At 41.2% G+C, this 18,697-nt stretch overlaps 1 protein-coding gene across 14 annotated transcripts in view; it reads right to left on the minus strand.

Moving 5' to 3' along the window:
• Nucleotides 1–18,697, minus strand: part of LPP (LIM domain containing preferred translocation partner in lipoma) — a 629,538-nt gene that overhangs the window by 420,557 nt on the left and 190,284 nt on the right. The window lies entirely within an intron of this gene.

Below are 18,697 nucleotides of genomic sequence, written 5' to 3' on the forward strand. Positions count from 1 at the left end.
GTTATGAAAAACCTACCTTAACTGGAGGAAAAGAAAAATTGAACACTCCCTTCAACCAACCTTGAATACGTCTCTCCCCACAGTTAGCAAATAGCTGCCCTAGCATTATTCAGGAAACAGATATGAGTAAGAAGTCGTCCCCAACCTAAAGAAGCTTCTATGGTAGGAGAACCTTATATCAGCAAGGTTGGCAGAAAGCTTCAATTTTATTAATAATCTATTAAAATGATTCCCACATCAATATATAAAAGGGTGATAAGTTACCCAAGGGAGGTGGTATTATCTAAATGAGGTCAAAAGTAAATAAAAGTGTTTCTGGAATGTAGAAAAAGATAAGGTCACTTCTTGCTCGGAGCAGAACTAAGACCTCATTAATGAGGCGACCGTCAGACCGAGCCTTGAGTACTGAGCACAGGTCGGGCCTGAACAACGTTGGCAACGTTGCATGCGCAGAAGAGTACCCAGCACTCAAGTTGAGTGTGGCTGGAGGGGGAATACAGAAAAGGAGCAAGCAAAAGAACTAAAAATGGGGGGGGGGGGGGAGTGCAACCAAAGAACAGCTTTGTGCACAAGCTTGAGGAGTTTGGATTGAGTTCTGCAGGCATTAAGAAACCACCAAAAGCTTCTTCTTGAAATAACGACACAGTAAGTGCATGGCAGGACACTTTACAACATCCCTCTGGCAGGAGCAGTGCTGCTCCTCACCAAGGAGCACTGGAAACTGGGGGGAGAGGACACTGCCACAACACCTGGGATGATTACTGGTATTCAGTGCCCAGGGGCTAAAATTCAACCCCTATAATGCACAGGGCATCCCACAGGACACCCATCAGGAGCTATTTTAGCTGATATCATACTGGACCCTTAGGAAAATCTGAACTAGGAGGGGGATGAATGATCCAACCCAGATGCTGCTCTACTCAGATTAAAATACACTCTGTGAGGAAAATAAAATGACATCTTGTATCAGGGTAACCCAACCACCCCTCCAGACAGCCTGCAGGCTAGGGCCGAGCCTCAAAGACTGCCGCTCAGGAGGGCTCTCCAAGTCTGATTGCAAGAGCTCTCCAACGCAGGGAGGCCCGGAAGGCTCCCTCACCCACTCCCAGCCCCAAATCCACCCAGTAATTTATTAATTGAACTGAATTAATTGAGAGGGCTCCATGATTACCTCCAGATGTCTGTAACGACAAAGAGAACTGGAAACGCAGGAGAAAATAAAGTCCTTGGCACATGGCAGGGCCACAGAAGGAGGGGGTGAAGGGGGAGAGATGGGGCCCAGTGTTGCCTGGGTAGCACTAGGCCACACCAGGAGGGTGACGTGCCCTTGACAGCCCCGCTTCCTTCATCTGATGCACCAGCTGCCTCCACTCCTTGTCCTCCTGAACTCAAGTTTTGTAACAACCAGTGAGATAACAACATTAAACTATTTCATATACTGTCAACTGCTAAGCAAAGTGAGCAGAGAAGAACTGTTGGAGGTGTAGGTTTCTCAATGAAAGAGGATGACAGGAATCAGTGAGGAAGACTCTAAATTAGGAATCAGAAGGGTTCTGTCACCTAAGCCAGTGGTGACACTGGCTTTTCACTCTGGTCACAGGGCCTTTTTTTCCTCTTCCTTCCCCGTACCTTGTAGACACCTGGTCAACTGAGACTTTTTTGGAAGCATGGGGACTGTATTTTATACAGCCTTAAACCCATATGGAAAAATAACCATGAATCTGGTTAACTTCTGGTTCTTAAAACTGGCTGCACATTAAGAATTCTTTGAGTTTTTTTAAATCAATATCAAAAACAAGCCCATCTCTCAAGGCTGAGAATCAGCAACTTTGGTTTTATTTGCTTGCTTGAACCTCAGTCTTCTAAGAAAGGGATAAAGTGTCTGTCCGACTGTCAACACGACTCAGGTGAGTATCAGTGGAGAGCAAGTAGGATGAAATAAACACTTGGAAATGTGAATGCACCACGCACGTTTGTAGTGGAAATTTTATTGGTAGATTTTTTAAATGGGTTAGTATTATCCTTGCAAATTTTCCATAAATCTTAAGTTATTCCAAAATAGAAACATTAAAAATGGGTTAATATAGGATACAGTGACTTCTAAAGCAAAGAGGCACATTTCCAGAGCAATCTCACATTGCCAATCGACTGTAGAATCCTGGCCTTTTCAGAAATTCCATACATATAAAGGAACAGGAAACTTCCGGGAAAGTATGAAAAATGAAAACTTATGCATCCATATGCAAAGCATAGCCTCTATTGTATTTTCAGCTACCCCCAGCACCATATATTACCCCTGCGACACTGCACTCGCCCTGCAGGCAACTCCAGTGACATCTCCAGCATGTGCCAGGGTGTGGCCAAGAATCTGTCCCATTTGACCTTAGCACCATCTTTTCATACCATTCCTCTATATGTTAACAATGACCCAGTGACACCATTCCCAGGATTTACAAGGAAATTCGATGCCCCTGAATCTCTGCTCATGCTGTGCCCACCATCTACAATGCCATATACCTCCCTTCACTTTCTACCAGATCCCACTTTTTTTTTTACCTTGACCCAGCTCAAATGACTGATGCTGTGAACATTTCCCTAACTCTCTCCAAAAAGAGTAGCTTAACTCCCAGGCTCTTCTAGTACTTGTTCCATACTAACAGTCCACACGTAAGCTAGGTATTCACCTGCTTATCTGCCCCAATAAACTGGAAGTTCCTAAGTGCTCTCACTATACCAGCACAGTGCCTGGCAAGGAGGCCCTCAGAGAAATATGTTACGCATGAATGCGTGAATGAATAAATGTTGATCTCCTTGGTTACTCTTCCCTTTCTCGAATCTGTGTTATCTCCCTTCTTAGCATCCATTGACACTATCATCTCTTTTTCCCCTCTCTTAATTTAGGGGTGAACTGAATCACGTTCATAGACTTCCAGGTATTGAACCATCTTTGAAGTCCTAGAAATTAATCCTACTCGGTCACAGTTGTAATGTTTCGGTAAATGGATGAATTAAATATGCTCATTTATATAAAGTTTTTGTACATATACTCATTGGTGAAGATCATTAGTGGTTTTTTCTCCACTTGTTTTACTTATCATTGTTAGGTTTTGATATGGCAGTTCTGCATCCTTTTCTAATGTTTGGATTAGTTTAATGATGAGATTAGAACTATCTGAACTTAAAAGGTTTATCAGAATTCTGTGGAAAGCCACCCAGGTATGTGACTTTAATAACAGAGCTAAATTGTATTTCCAACAACTTCTACAATAATTGTAGCAGTTTTATACTTCTTTTGAGATCATTTTTCAGTGTTTATATTCTGCTGGAAATTCATCCATTTCCTCTAGGTTTTACTTCTATTCCCTTCATCCAAGCTAAAATTTAAAATGATGTCTCATCTACTATGTATTATTTGGATCCTGAGCATCAATTCCCACTAATCCTTAAAGGCAAAATTCACATTCTCCATCCTCCAGTTCAAGTTATGTACCCTTTAACCACACTTCCACAGCACCCGGAACACTGCTGTCATTACACTCATCACATGTCACTCTGTCTCTCTGCTTGCCTATCACAAAATAAACTCTTAAATTCTTGAGAGCAGAAGTAATTATCATTCTCTAATCAGGGCCCAAAACATGATATGCACTCAATAAAAATGTTTGTTATTCATTCATTATTTATTCATTCACTCATTTATTCATTTATTCCTAGCACTGGAACTCAAGATGAAGCAAAGTCTCATCCTGTACTCAGATAAATCAGATTGTCATCCTGTATTCAAGGAATATAAAGCTTATCTGAGGAAGACGCATTTCTTCTATGTAAAAAGAGAGTAACACACGGTATACCCCTACCCCCAACAACAACAACAAAACACCAACTGCGATTCGTCGCAGGATCCCACCACGGGGGTTGTCATTCGCAAGGACTCTGAAGGCTGGCTGGCTCTGGAGGATAAATGGAACAAGCAACAAGGATCATGCCTAAAAATACTGTGAACTGAAGGGAGTAGCAAAGCATTTCTGTGGGACAGGGAGCAGGCCAGTTGTATCGAAATGAGGGACTCAAGAAAATACTGGGGGAAGAGATTGGGAAGATTAAATGAGCTTTACTTTTTAAAGGCCTTATACAGAGAAGTAAGAAGCTAGAACTTTTATCTTTGAACCAGGAATCTAACAGGAGTGAAAACTCTACGTAAGAAAAACAAATCCATGCAAGATGGACCCAAGGAAGGTGATAAATGCAGCTGAACAGACAGAGAGTCCCTGCGACCCCAGTTCCAGTTGCAGCTTTGACAGTGTGACCTTTAACAAGAGAGGATACTCATTTGCAGAATGAATGCAAAGTCCCCATCGGCTCTAATATTCTGTAGCACTTTCCTTCCTTGTAATCTTAATTACAACCCTTCATTTTGATAAATGTGTTTGAGAAAACCTTACAAGTTTAGTGAACGGACAAACTAGAACATTTCCCTGGGGTTTCTCAACTTCTCAGAAAGAGACCCATTGTAAACACAAAGATAAGCACTGGTGAGAGCTAGTTTTGCTGGATCAAAACTTACCCTGCTCTTACTTCCTCTGGTTCTAGATTGGTTTCACTCTAAGCTTATAATCATCATGAAAGCAAGAAGTGAAAGGGAAGATCTCCACAGGGGCTCTGAAAATGCACAAACACCATCAGAAGAGAGGAAAACAAGAGAAGTGGCCCTCAGCTAAGCAAGATGCCTACAACCGAAGCAAGTTAAAGAGCTGGGGCTCCCGAACCGCTGGTCTTTCAGGAACTGTCATCAGATGCAAAGCAATTAAGAAGAACCTAAGAGGTTTCACTTTTTGCCACTCTGTCACTCTTCTGTCTTCTCCTACTAGCTGTTCAGTGGGTACAAGAAAGCTACAGGCTGAATAGAAACAGCAAGTGTTTTCTGACGACTAACTGTACGCCGAGCAATTTTCTAATGGCCATGTAATTATCCTGACTATTATATGGGGTAGGGTTACCATTCTCCACGTTTAGCAGATCCAGAAAGCAAGGCTGTAAGAATTAAACAAGTTGCTCAAAGCTGAACAAATAGCAGAGCTGAAGCCTGAGCACAAGTCTTTGACCCCAAATCCTTGGTCTTCACCATGGTACTACTAGCTATCTGGAGGAAAAAGGAAAACATCACAATCCAAAGAAAGTTATCACTGAGAAACAGCAGATTTTGCTTTTATCTCCATTCCCAGCTTCTGGTTCCTTCCTGCCATAATGTCTTCTCTATTTCTTTCCGTCAAATCTTGCTATCATGACCCTGATGATCACACACTGATGAATCCAAAAGTCTGGCCAACCTGATGTGGCACAACAAAACGCAAACAACTGCAAAAGGCCATATAATGACCAAGACCCTTTCTCCACAGGTGGGAAAACTTAGGGCTACAGAGAAAGTGACATGTAATACTAAAAAAAGCTACCAAGCTCCTCTAAAGATAGCATGTGAGTGACAAATCACTGCCATCCACAAAAATAGAATGAACTAGTGTTTGCTCCAGTTTTGCTTTTCTAAAATCAATATCATACTCTTTAAATATTTACACAGATCACCAAAATTTAAAAACAACCAACCATTGCATGGTATTATCTAACACCAAGTATGATGAGCTTAAAAAAGGGATTTTCAAAACTGCACACTAGATTCATCAGGAAATCTTTATGTCCGTATCTTGATTAAAGGGTTGCGAATAATTGACTTAGAACGTTTATATTAATCTTTAAATCATGTTGCATTAGTCCTTAAATCTCCCTTGGCAATTAACTCAAGGCCTGGCTCTTGGTCAATGTTTGCTGAATAAATGAACGATATTGAAGGAAGAGACGGGTGTTAACATCACTATTTTTTATTGGCAGAAGAACTGAGAGGCCACGGGGCTTTGTGACTTAAACATCAGAAGTAGCCGACAGCCAACTACAGTTTAGGATTCCTGTTCCATAGCGACATTTTCTCCACTTAAACAAGCAATTAAGATTTAAATAACACTTTCCTCTACCTTCGGAGATTTTTCACTATCTTCCCTCTTTATATAAAAGTCAGTGTCTTCCTAGAATTTCAAAACTGCTTTCCTAAGGGTCTATTAAAATGGTACACTGTGCTGTCCTCCCTAAGCTAGGGCTAATTACCCTTTTCTGCAACTTGGTCCTCAGCTGGAGGATGCCTGACCTTCTGAATTCACACGCAGCTTCCAGTCTTAGCTATGCCATGAGTTCACAGTGCCACCTTTGCTCTCTCTGGGATCATGGTGTCCTCCTTCAAAAATGATGCAGCGGATTATTAGATGAATATTAACAGCGACTCTACTCACAAAGTCACCTGTCCAAGGAAGGCCCTGACTGCAGAGCTGGACAGAAACAAGCAGAAGTCGGCCACAGAGCCAAGTCATCTGTAACTCTCCTCTTAGCTCATCAATGAGAAAGCATGGTCCCCTTTTTTTCCCTTCTTTCTGTGTCACCCTTTCCTCTGACTCCTCGATCCTCCCCATTGTGGGAGGGAATCTTAGATTGATCTCAGAGATTACCAAGGTATCAATCAAGATTTATTATGTGCAAGTAAATAAGTACTTTTGGCAAACCTTTTCCAACCGGTGGAGGTAAGACCATAGCAGTGTAATTACGAAGCAGATATGCTGTGGCGTGTGATGGAAGCGTGGGAAGACAATGTTCAAGAACAAGGCAGGCTGAAAATTGCACACAATTGTTAGTTGAACAGCAAATCTAATCACTCTTCCTCTGAAGCATCAGGTCAGATGAGAGCCGGAAAGGCAAAGCAGGACCTGCCATGGGCTTAAAATGTCAATGCATTCGCTCCACTCCTCTTTCCAGGCAGCTCTGGCCCGGCCCTGGCTAAGTGCCCCACTCTCCACATGGACAGCTGGCGTCACTCAGAAGGGGTGACTAGAGAACAACTCTACAGAAATGCCAGACCTTTATATAGACTATCTGAGAGACAGTTGGAAATACTGGAAAAAACATCGGACTGAGAGGCAGAGGACTTGGGCGCAGTTTCTAGCTCAGCCACGCACTGGCTCTAGGACATTAGTCCCTTGACCTCCTTGAGCCTCAGTGTTTGCACTAAAGATTAGATGCCTACTACCATTCCTCCCAGCTCCCATGTTCCATGATTCCTCCTCCACGTCTGCCAGCTGAGTGAGCTGAGGTTTCTTACAAACCTGTCTTCACGCCTGTGAACCTCACTGCCCAGCGATTGTAGAGTGAAGGGATGCAGGCAAGGAATCAACATACTAAATGCCAACCTGCTTTGCACCCAGTTGGTGTGAATACAAGTCAACGCTACGGCGCCATCCCAGCAACCAGCAACACAGCTGGTGGCAAGAAAAACCCAACTACGTTTGCAGATCCCAGTAAACTAAGAAGCAGAGAGGCATCAGTCAGTCCATTTAAGTGAACACTTGTCTCTGATAAAGAAGTGAGGCAGAATAGAGACATACTCCACACTGCACTGTCACTTCACATTCAGAATGTCACATGGAAAGGGAACAATCAACCCTGACAGGGAAACAACAGCACTGGGAGACCAGGACCGCAGGAGAAGATAAAGGAGAGAGAATAGAACCAAACCAATTACTAACTCGCTGGTTTTTATTTGCCACAACCAGGTGACAACACCCAGGACAGGCTACTCCATGGCCAAGAAGTCACAGGGAGTCCCAGCTTGGAGAAATCTTAGGGACCAATCTGTTCCTTCTAATTTGAATATTCAACAACCAAGATTTAGAAAAGCTGACGGAGCCTATGGCAGGTAACACAGCAGCCAGTGCATGCTGAAGGCTAGATTCAAACCCAGCTGTTCTGCTTCCAGAAAGCATGCGCAGTGGCAAAGTTTCATTAAACAAGTGAGAAGCTCCACTGATGGCTGGATTATAACTAGAAAGAGGCACAGAAATAGACACAGGAGTAAAGAATTTCTCTTCCAGAAGAGTCAGCACCCACACCACTGAAAATCAGCACAGAAGTCATGAGATCCCAACCTTGCACTCTAGGTCACATATAATGACAGTGGGTCTCCTTGGCTAAGTGACCAAGAAAATATTTACCCTCTCTGGACCTCAAACTCTCTAGCTCTAAAATAACAAGCATTAGGAAGATGATCTCCAAAATACCCTCTTTCAACATGTTATGTTCTATAATGGTATGGCTAGTCTTGGAGTGTGCTGTGCTCATAAAAAAAAAAAAAATGTTCTTAAAGGTTTCTTTTAAGTCCCTGATTCTAACAGACTTTTTCTGTACAAGGCCGAGAAAAAAAGAGGTAAACAATACCTTGAGCCCCTGGAGCTCAGTAAATCTACTTCCAAAAGTGGAAATCTGGATTTACAAAAATGAGAATCTGAGTGATTCACAAGGGTTTAAAACCCTGATTTATATCGTGCCCCTGCACTAGGATGAAACAGTGGCCATGGGAGAAATCACCAGTATCACCTCTAACAAGGCCTGGCAGTCTCCTTGGTAGTATCTGGAATCCTCTCGTTCCAAACTCACTGCTAAGCGGGCAGGTCCACAAGTGAATTGCTGTTCATTGTCTGCGTTCCCTTGACACCTTGTTCAAACTTGTGTTAAAACACATGAGCACCATGTTTTATTAGTTATCTGTGTACAAGTCTGTTGTACCATTTACACAGGTTACAGAATATTACTAGCACTTGAGGGATGTTTTCATTGATCTTGACTTTTTAAATAATTTTGGACTTTCCTTTATTACAAATTCACTTTGATATCTCAATAAAAGTAGATTGAATAAGAGGGGAAAAAACTCTGTTTTAGATAGAATTTGAAAAAGTAGAAATATTTTGTCTTCAATGAAGATAAGAATGTTGACAAATCTCAGGCCATATTTACATCTGACACTATTACGTGTGACTCTGTGAAGCAATGTTTACTCAGGCCACATAACCTGCCAAGAGTAATCACAGCCACAGGACAGAGAGTGAACCGTCACCCTTCACCCTTCTGAACGTTATATTGCTCACAAAACTGTCACCCATCAACCGTGCTGTTTGTATCCTATTGTTTCAACTACTAGTTGTAAACTAGCTCAGAGCCTTTGCATAGAGTTTGGGCACTATAATTTGAATCAATTCAACATTACTGAATTTAGATAGTATGATTATTATAAATTAAAGTTTCCAAATTAATTTATTTCTCTAATACTTACTTTTCATCTTAAATTTATCTTAAACCCAAAAATCTATTTCATTCTATGGTTAAAATATAAGGATATTGCTAAATTAAATTAAAATACCCAGTCACTGGAAAAATAAAGGGGAAGTGGGGAGAAGAGGTACAAATGTTCACCCTTCAAGGACCATGAGATACAGTTTTAAAAAACAAAGAGATGCAACTTCCTGCATTATATACTCTGAAGTAATACTTTTTGTTTATCACAAATCCAAGAGCCTGGAGAAATTTCTCAGTATTTGAAATGGTATGAAAAACAGACAGGCTTCTCATTTGAATGTGCTATAAATTCAAACTGTGTAAAAGGGGCTAGTTTTGCAATTTCACATTTAATAGCAAAACAATTGAAACCATTTTCAATCGGTGACCTTCTTAATTCGTGTTGGAAGTTGTTCCACTTTTATTTCAAGACTTTGAAACAGAGAAAAAAAATCTGTAAAAGCATCGACCAATAGCCGCTGAGTAAAAACGAGCCAGGCTGTTTCGGATCAGTTTCAGAATGACATGAGTGGATGTTATTCCCTTTCAAATTTCTCTCGATGAGAGTGCTCATGTTGTGCCTTCTGCATTTTTATCAGTTACTGACTACCGCACAAAAAAGACAATGCCACAGGTGAAGAATGTACTAAATTGGGAATAAAACACACACACACACACACACACACACTTCAGACATATGTGAGGTGGTAGCTAACAACTTATTCACCAATACAGAAGTTTAATACCCAAGAAGCATGAAATTGTTAATGAAGGTATTTCTTCTAATGCAGAGCTGAAGTTGAAACGCAACCACCCTCTGTGAGTTTGCTTGTCCACGCCAATGACCAGGAGGTCATTACCTCACAAGGCAGCCCAGCCCCTTCCTTCCATGGCAGAAAAGTTGTAACTGCTAGAACGTTACCCAAGGCTGAAACCTGTATTCCTTTAGGAACCACCGATCGGTCCTGCCTTTGCCTTGGAATCACAAGCCCACTTACACATGGCAGCCCTCTGGATAGGTAAAATATTGCTTTAGTTTCCTACATAATTTTTTTCTGTGTTTCAAGTTTAAAAAGTCCTATTCTCTTTTTTCCCAATTGGCCTTACAGCTTTAGAACAGTAACATAAAATTTAAAATCTCGAACCAGTAGTTTTCAAACTTTTCTGTAGCAAAACAATTGTTTCTTCATGTCAAATCTTTAAGAAAATCTCAAGAATAAAAATAGACAAATTGAGAGAACAGTTCCTCGGACTTTATTTAAATCTTCATCCTTCGGCAGAATACACTTCAGTTGTGGGGGGGAGTATAAAATGTATTACTTCCTTGGTCCTCCTATGAGAACTATACTAGAGGACAGGCTGAAAACCCACTGCTCTAAAATATTACAGTGGTTGTGAGGAAATATAGAACAAAAATGGCGCCTACAACTACAGGCTCTGTCATCAGTGCATAGCAAGTGATTATTATGAAAAAGGGAAGATAAGCTTAAAGGTTTGGGAATATAAAGAGTTATGTTCTGCTTCTGAATCGTATCAGCTCATATTTCAAACACTGTTCTCCACAATCCCTTATAATTAGGGTGACCATACATCCAACTTACGCCTGCTGTTTCCATGTAATTATTAATAGTGCCCCCTTTCACTCTCAAAAGTGCCCCAATGTAGGCAGTGCCTTTTACACAGTCACTTTACTTCTAACACAGTAGCAATGAGGTTTTGGTCACTGCATCCAAGAGAATATTGAGCACGTAGCTTCTTCTCCACACAGCCAAAGCCCCCCACACACACTTTAAATTTATTACTGCAATTGCCACGAGGGCAGAGCGGCTAGCAAGGGGAATGGAGGAGGTCTTGGGGGTTTCCCTGCTCCGGAAGCACATGCTTCCCAGTAAGAAGGGGAAAATGGAGCAGAATGATCGTGCAGAGGAAAAGGATAGGCAGAAATCTAGAAGAACCTGGTACCAACTGCCCTACTCACTCAGCCTCTTTCTCCTGACGCAAAGAACATCACCTATTCCAAGAATATCAGACTATTTTCTTCAATTATAGCTTTATCCCCTGCCCACTCCTGTCCCCATGACCATCAATATTACCAGTGATTTTATCATGTCTACCTGGTTTCAAGTAGAAAGACAACGGGTTTGCCTAATTCTTAATTTGGAACAGGAAAGATTAGAGAATGGACAAGAAAGAGAAATGAAATGTGTCCAAATGTATTCACTAGGGTACAAGAGTAAAGGTGGAGGAGATTACCTATAAATGTTTTACATTTTTAACTAGGGGTTACACAAGAGTTAAGGGAGATGAAGTCAAAAGAGTTCAGTGCAGGCCCATAGGCTATACGCCTACTTAATTTACTTTAAATAAGCTATTTTATATTGATTTCCCTTGCAAAGTCCAAATGTATATTCCACAGGGGCGGGGGAAGAGGTGAAGCATTCAAGACGGAAAGTTGACAACACTTGCCAAAGAGGGAACTCCCCCTAGACATGGTAAGCACTGTTGTATCATAATACTGAACGTCTCCTTGTAGTACTTTCCAAGATGTTTGAAACCAAAACAGTTTAGAATACTCTCCCAGCTCAGGATCTTCCCTCCTTATGGCATTTTTTTTTTCTGACAAATAGGAATTCCCCTTAGGGATTCCCTAAAGTAAAACTGTTGCCTTTCCTTCTGTTATATAATTAATTACACTAACAAATCGAGATCTAACAGAACATAAGTGTTAATCCATCCTCAATTTAGTATCAGCCACACACAGAGCCTATGGAAGACATGCCCCAAACATGACAACGATAGCCCTTACTGTGATGGGTATGGTGAATGGCACTCGACCTTGCCATATTGCAGAGGCTGCCTTGCAGGGTAGGGTTTGTTTGCAAAAAAGATCTGGCAAAATATACCTGCCGACTTGAGACTTGGAAGACAAAAGTAAGGTGGAGGCCGTGATCTGTGGTTCTGGTGTGCTTTCTGCTGGAAGCACGGCCATGGAGATGGGGGTTTTTCTGCCTCCACAGTCCCATATTTGGCCTTCAGCCTTGGGGTTGTCAAGAAGCAGCTGTGGCAGAGAGAGCAGCTGGACTCCATGTTTCAGGGTCCAGTTACTACCTTCCCAATCGTGGCTTCTTAACCTCTGGTTCACAGGTACAATGCTGCCGTCTTGAACACCATTGTGTTCCACGGTAGCCTCATGCATCTCCAATATCCCAATCAGGAAAACCTAGTAATTTTGTATGGTTCTGGGATCATTACTGGGAGCTTAGCCAACAGCCTGCTCTAAACAATCCTTCCAATGATTTTGAAGCACCTCACACCCTGTATTAAAATCTTTGTGCTTAAAATATCTAGAGTGATTTGTTTCCCATCATCAATCCTGACCAAACCCCCACCCCATATCCTTAAAATTTTGTTTGCCAACAGACAGCAATGATATTTTCTCAGCAAGAGACAGGTGCAAATCACTCATTGCAAAAAGAAATCTTCAATGTCTCTGCAAAGCCCTCTGCTCATCGCTAGGGAGCAGAGCCAGGCCCAGAGCAGACACAGCGCCAGTCCTCTCAGAGCTGCCGGGAAGAGGCAGGACACAGCAGGAGAGGCATGTCCTGACATGGCACAAGGCAGCAGGAAGCCTAATCCAACCCCAGCATCTCAGCCTCAGCTTTATCACTAATTGGCCACATTTTCAAATTCAGGGGGCCAGATGGATGAAAGTCCCTTTAAACTCTAACATTCCACAATTCTGTGAGTCTCTGTACTTATCAGGGAACTTACTTGGATTCAGGTCCTAACAAAACTTCCTAAATTTTCAGTTCCCTAAACCTGAAGGTCAGAACACAAAGGTCACATAACACACAAACCTCACAGTGTTAAAATAGGAACAGGAATCTGTGACCCCCAAATGCTAAGTGCTGTGGCAGCCTACAACTAGAAAACCTCAGGAAAAAACCCCAAATCATGGTTGCAGTGGTTGTTAGGAATCTCAGACAACAAACACAGTTTCTTCAGGGTCTCTGTCTTCTTTGAAAATGCTGCCTTACAGTCTCAATAAAAGGGGAATATTTACATGCACTGTCTTCTCTGAAAGTACTCAGACCAATAGCAGACTGCAAGAAGCATTCAACAAAGGCAATCACAGTTAGCTCGCTCAAGAAAAAGCCACTAATTTCTTCGTGTCATGGACAAGAAAATCCCTGAAACTCATAAAAGAGAAGCAGTTCTGTGAACAGGAAGAAAAATGTCAGGGGAGTCAAGATCATGCGTTTAAAGGAAGTTCTGCTATCAGCTGCAAGGATGGCCTCGGTCAGGGCCTTCCAGACCTCATTGGGCCTTCGTTTCCTCATCTATAAAATGGACACAGCAGTCTCTGCCCTGCTTACGTCACAGGCGCTTATGAGGATCAAGTGACATACTGGACACTAGAGCATTTCATAAACAGCAGATTTTATACACACACACACACACATACATGAAGAAAGATTATTAGTAAAGGAATTTCAAAGGACAGCAGTGAAGGGTACTTTGCGAGCTCAGGCAGCTAAAGGAAATATAAATATAGCAGTGATTTTACGATTTTATGATCAGGAGGAAGAAATGGTGATCAGATATGTGACAAACAATGATGTCCAAAAGAGAAGAGAAACCAGCTCAGCTCTGCCATGATGGTCTCAGTTCCTGCAGCACACACACAGCAATGGAAAGGCTGCGGGGAGGGGCAGGAGCGGAGCAGCCCAGCCGGCTCAGGGAGACGCCGAACCAAGAAAGCGAAGACCCCGCCTGTGCCATGACCATAATCTCACAGCGTGTGTCCTCCAAGCATTTCTGTGTAAGCGACTCTACCACCTTCTTAGTCAGATCTCTTGGAAAATCGAACAATCTATCATCACTCAGGAGGGAAACAGAATTCTGATCGCTCTTTAATGTAATGCAGTTGGAGAGTTAGGGTCAAGCTCTAGATTTTCTCACCAGGATGGACAGAAATGCAAAGGCAGATCTTGCCCACAATTGGATTTCAGGGCCCACAGGATGTCGGCAGGTTCAGGTAACATTCAGGCAACAACTAACTCTAAAGGAGCTGGGGGCAGCCAAGCAATAGGTCAACACAGCCAAAACCACTCAGGACGGAGGGGCAAGGTGGTCCCCCAGTGTCCGTCTATTTGGCAAGCAGCCAGCCAGGGACACAGGTGAGATCTGAACTGAAAATCCAGTCCTGGGCCCTTGAGCACGGAGTTGGAGGAAGAGTTATAATTCATGAGGCGAAATGGTGCCCTGCTGATCTGCACTGGTCTGGAGATACCACGGGTCTCCAGGGCCATGGGACATCGGGTGATAAGAAGATGAAACAAGAGAGACAAATTAACCCCACCTGTAATTCACTGAAGAGGAGACCTCAATGGCAAACAGACACAGTAAATGATAATAATAATAAAATACACATGTATAATACTTCAGTAGCAGAGAAATGCAAATTAAACCAGCAAGGAGATACTACTTTTCACACACAATTTGGCAAAAAATGTAAAGATACATAAAATTCACTTTGGGAACAGATGTGTGAGGAAGCTGACACTCACAATATTATGTTTCTTCTTATAAACAGATGTATTCTCTAGCTCCTTATTAGACGTACAACGACTTGTCTATGGCTTGCCTTGGTGCCACAATGGCAGAGTTGAGTAGTTGTGACAGAGATGCTCTGAACTCAGAGCCTAGAATATTTGCTACCTGGTCCTTTACAGAAAATTTTTGCAACCTCAGTTCTAAAATTTGAGAAAAAAAAAAAGTTCTTGTTTCCAATTACTACAGGTATAATAAACCTGTTCTCTTATTAAAGGCTTTTGCTAGTTGTCTTTTTTTTTTAACATGATCTTTAATTCATATCAAGGTCTATTTTGATCTGTATTCATGATGTAACTTTTTCATGAAAGCCTACCAATTATCCCAATGCCATGAGAAGAACCCTCCCTTTTCAGAATGTTCCAAAGTGGTCCCTTTTTTGCATATTCAATTCCACGTGCCCTTGCTCCATTTCTGGATGTGTCATGTTAAGGAAATGGCCTTCCTCTACTCCAGCACCAACACTTCACCACTTCAACTGGGGTTCCCTTATAATCTACTTGAGCATCTGGCCAGGCTGGTCCCTGATCCTCATTACTCTTGTTTTTCAAATGTCTCTTAGCTATTTTGCCTGTTTGCTATCAAGAGAATTTAATATTTTTTTTTTGTTAAGATTCAAGAACAATTAACTTGAGAGTTGCGTTGAGATTACATAAAATGTAGTGGAAAATAACTAGTTAACAGCCTTTATACTTCCATTTAGGAATAAGGTATGTCTCTCATTTCTTCAAGGGCTCCTTTGTATGACTCAGAAAGTTCTAGAACTTCCTTTAACAAGCCCTGCACAATTCTCATTAAAATATTTACTCTTTGTTTTGCTGTGAATAGGTTCTCATAGGTCACAAAGTATTCACTTTCAAATGACATAAACAAAATATAACTAGAAATGAGACATGAGAAAACATGTTTAACCTCAAAAAAACTAAAGACATGCTAATGCCAAGAAGACAAAGCATGTAATGCTGGCATGGGGCAGGGAGATACTGACTCACTCACACCTTCCTGTTACAGAGGTACAGAAATATTCCTTTTAGACACAAGTCATCAGTGAATCCGAATAACCATAAAATGTTAACCTCTGACCCTGAGATCTCAACCCTCTGACGTGTCAGAGATTTTTGATGAACCAATAAGCTATGTCTATGTAAAAAAGTAAAAAAAAAATCACAACAATATATAAAAATAATGGAATAATTAAGATATGGCATAACCACTAAATGAAATATGAAACAGATATTAAAACTGTAATCATTCAAGAATACATAGCAATACAGAAAATGCTTAATATATGATGCCAGTTGTACCCAGCACTATGGTCATTTCTGCTGATAGCTAAAGACTGGAAGGGAATATACAAAAATGATAGGTTGTACCTGTATCTAGGTGGCAGAATTACAGGTGACATTCTTCCTCCTCAATGGTCTGAGCCTGATAAAATGTTGCAACATGTAATTTTTTTTTTAAAGGGTACCATTTTTAGGTGCCATCCAGATCTAACGTTTGCAATTCTTTCATGACTAAAGGTGGAAAAATGAGACTTAGTTGTGAGAACTGCCTCTTCTAAGGCCCACAGATCAAGTCACAGGCAGAACTGGGACTGGAACTCAGGTCTTCAGGCTGGAGAGGTAGTATATTTTCCTACACAGCATTTTGCGTTGTCACTTTTCTAAAGCCAACTCTGGGGTCATTCTAATATTTGTATATATTACAAAAAAGTTAATGAGAATAACAGTGTTAAGTTACCTCTCTAAGGGAGCAACTGCTTTTAAAAAATCCTACAAAAGGCTTTAATATGCTAGAGTCTGAATCAAACTTTCTTTCTAAACATGGCTATTCAACAGAGTAGAGGGCATCAATGGATGTATTTTCTACAAAAGCTTGTTTAGTAGAAACAGTCATTTCCTTATAAAGACACACAGCAATTTCAGTGCTGAGTTAAGCATTAACTTAATAAAAAAACTTCAGCTTCGGACACTTGCTTTAGAACAGCAAAATCTCAGCCTGCAGTGTTATCCCTCTAGGGGAGGGAATTCCCTCGAAATTCAGAAGCTAAGAGAACCATCCCCTTGAGTTTTCTCACTGCAGCCTGACAGCAGATTTGGCCGAAGAGGTATTTATACACCTGTATACACAATGGATAACCAGAATTAGCTTCTAATACTCTGTGATGTCTAAAGATAACATTTGGAGCCCACATGTATTCTAATGTTCTGTGAATTCTGAGAGGCTCTAATTAGGTCCCAGTGGAGGTAACATTTGGAAAGGAACGAGGTAAAAGAAATCGTCAAACAAAAGAGAGTTGAGGATAAACAGTTAATAAGGTAGAGAGACATGTGTGTGCATGTTTGTGTGTGTACACGCACTAGGATGTAAGCATCATCTACTGAAGGCACACTTTCCAAGCATCTGAACAATCACCTCCAGCAACAGTGAGCTCGTTTCCTGTTTCCTGATATGCTACGAGTCCTTCTCCCTAATTCCCATGGTTTTCTAAACATTGAGATACATATCAGTCATCCTCGTATCTTTTTTTGTTCCTCTTCTGAAAAAAAAAAAAGCACCAATCTTTCATTCTGCTTTGATATTATTCAAATTATAATAAAATAAAAATTAAAAGACTGAGAGTTGGAGTGCATGAAGCAAAAGCCAGGTAAAATTTTATATAATATAAAGAAATATATGTATATGTGTGTATGTATTATTTTAAAATAAAATTTGGTATTATATATAAAGAAGAATTACCTCAGCAAGAAGACTTTGGGGGTGAAATACACAATGAAAGTTGGGTATACTGGCAACTTCCTGAGAGTCCCCACTCGAGTTTAATCTTTTCTTCTCACATACTCCAATGCACACTTTTGTGCCTTTAATGGTGGAAGTATCCTAGCCCAGCCAGTATTAGAAACTTCCTTTTACAATGTCAGTCTCTTGCAACAGATGTAAAGCTCCTTGAGGGCAAGAACTACCCCTTAAGCATGGTTTCAAGTCAAAGAGCATCTTATACAGTGCCTGGTTAAAAAAAAAAAAAATGCATTTTATGAAGTGGCAAACCCTGCTAAGCAGATGAGAAGAAAGTAAACTGAGAATACTATTTACCAAAAAAATCAATTAAAACGGATTCTGTGGGTCATACTGCTGGCATTCAAACACGATAAAATAAACACATAAATTTTCCAGTAACACATGGCAAGCTACTTTCTCTGCCTGGTGCCATCCCTGATTCTGTCTAGGAACAAATGCACCACAATGGGGTAAAAAAGAGAGTGCAATCTGAGGTAGAACAGAAAGGAACAGGATTCAAAAATAGAATCCTCATAAAATTTTAATGTGACAAAAGTCAGTAATTTCATCCTAAAAACTGAAAGAATAAAAAGAAAGAAAAGAAAAGGCAAGAAGCAGCTAAACACCAGCAAGCCTGAGTGGGAAGCACACAAGGAGCAGCGATCGGAAACTAGCCCCCACGCTGACCTGCACCAGACATGGATGAACCCTCTCTGGGCCTTAGTTTTCTATGAGGCTTTGGACCCTCTGTCCCTGTAGGGCTTCAAGTGTCAGCAGACACACCAATGGCATCATCGCTGGGGCAGAGTGAGAACATCAGGATATCAGGAGAGACCCACCCCAGAGGGCGGGCGGAGGGCACACCAGCTGAGGGTAAGACACAAGTGAGGGGACCAGTAAAGTCAAAGAACAAACTCTTTTTGGAGAAGTTAACATCTCATAGTGTACAGGGAAAACCTCTTCAATAAATGCTACAACAACAACAACAAAAAGAAAAGCAAAAGAAAAGAATTAAGACCCTAATTATTATTGTGCAATAAACATCTAATACATATAAGTACTGAGGAAGCTTAAAAAAAAAAAAAGGTATGTAAAAGCAAAA

Source organism: Camelus bactrianus, chromosome 1 (genome assembly GCF_048773025.1).
Source record: "Camelus bactrianus isolate YW-2024 breed Bactrian camel chromosome 1, ASM4877302v1, whole genome shotgun sequence".
Lineage (NCBI taxonomy): Eukaryota > Metazoa > Chordata > Mammalia > Artiodactyla > Camelidae > Camelus > Camelus bactrianus.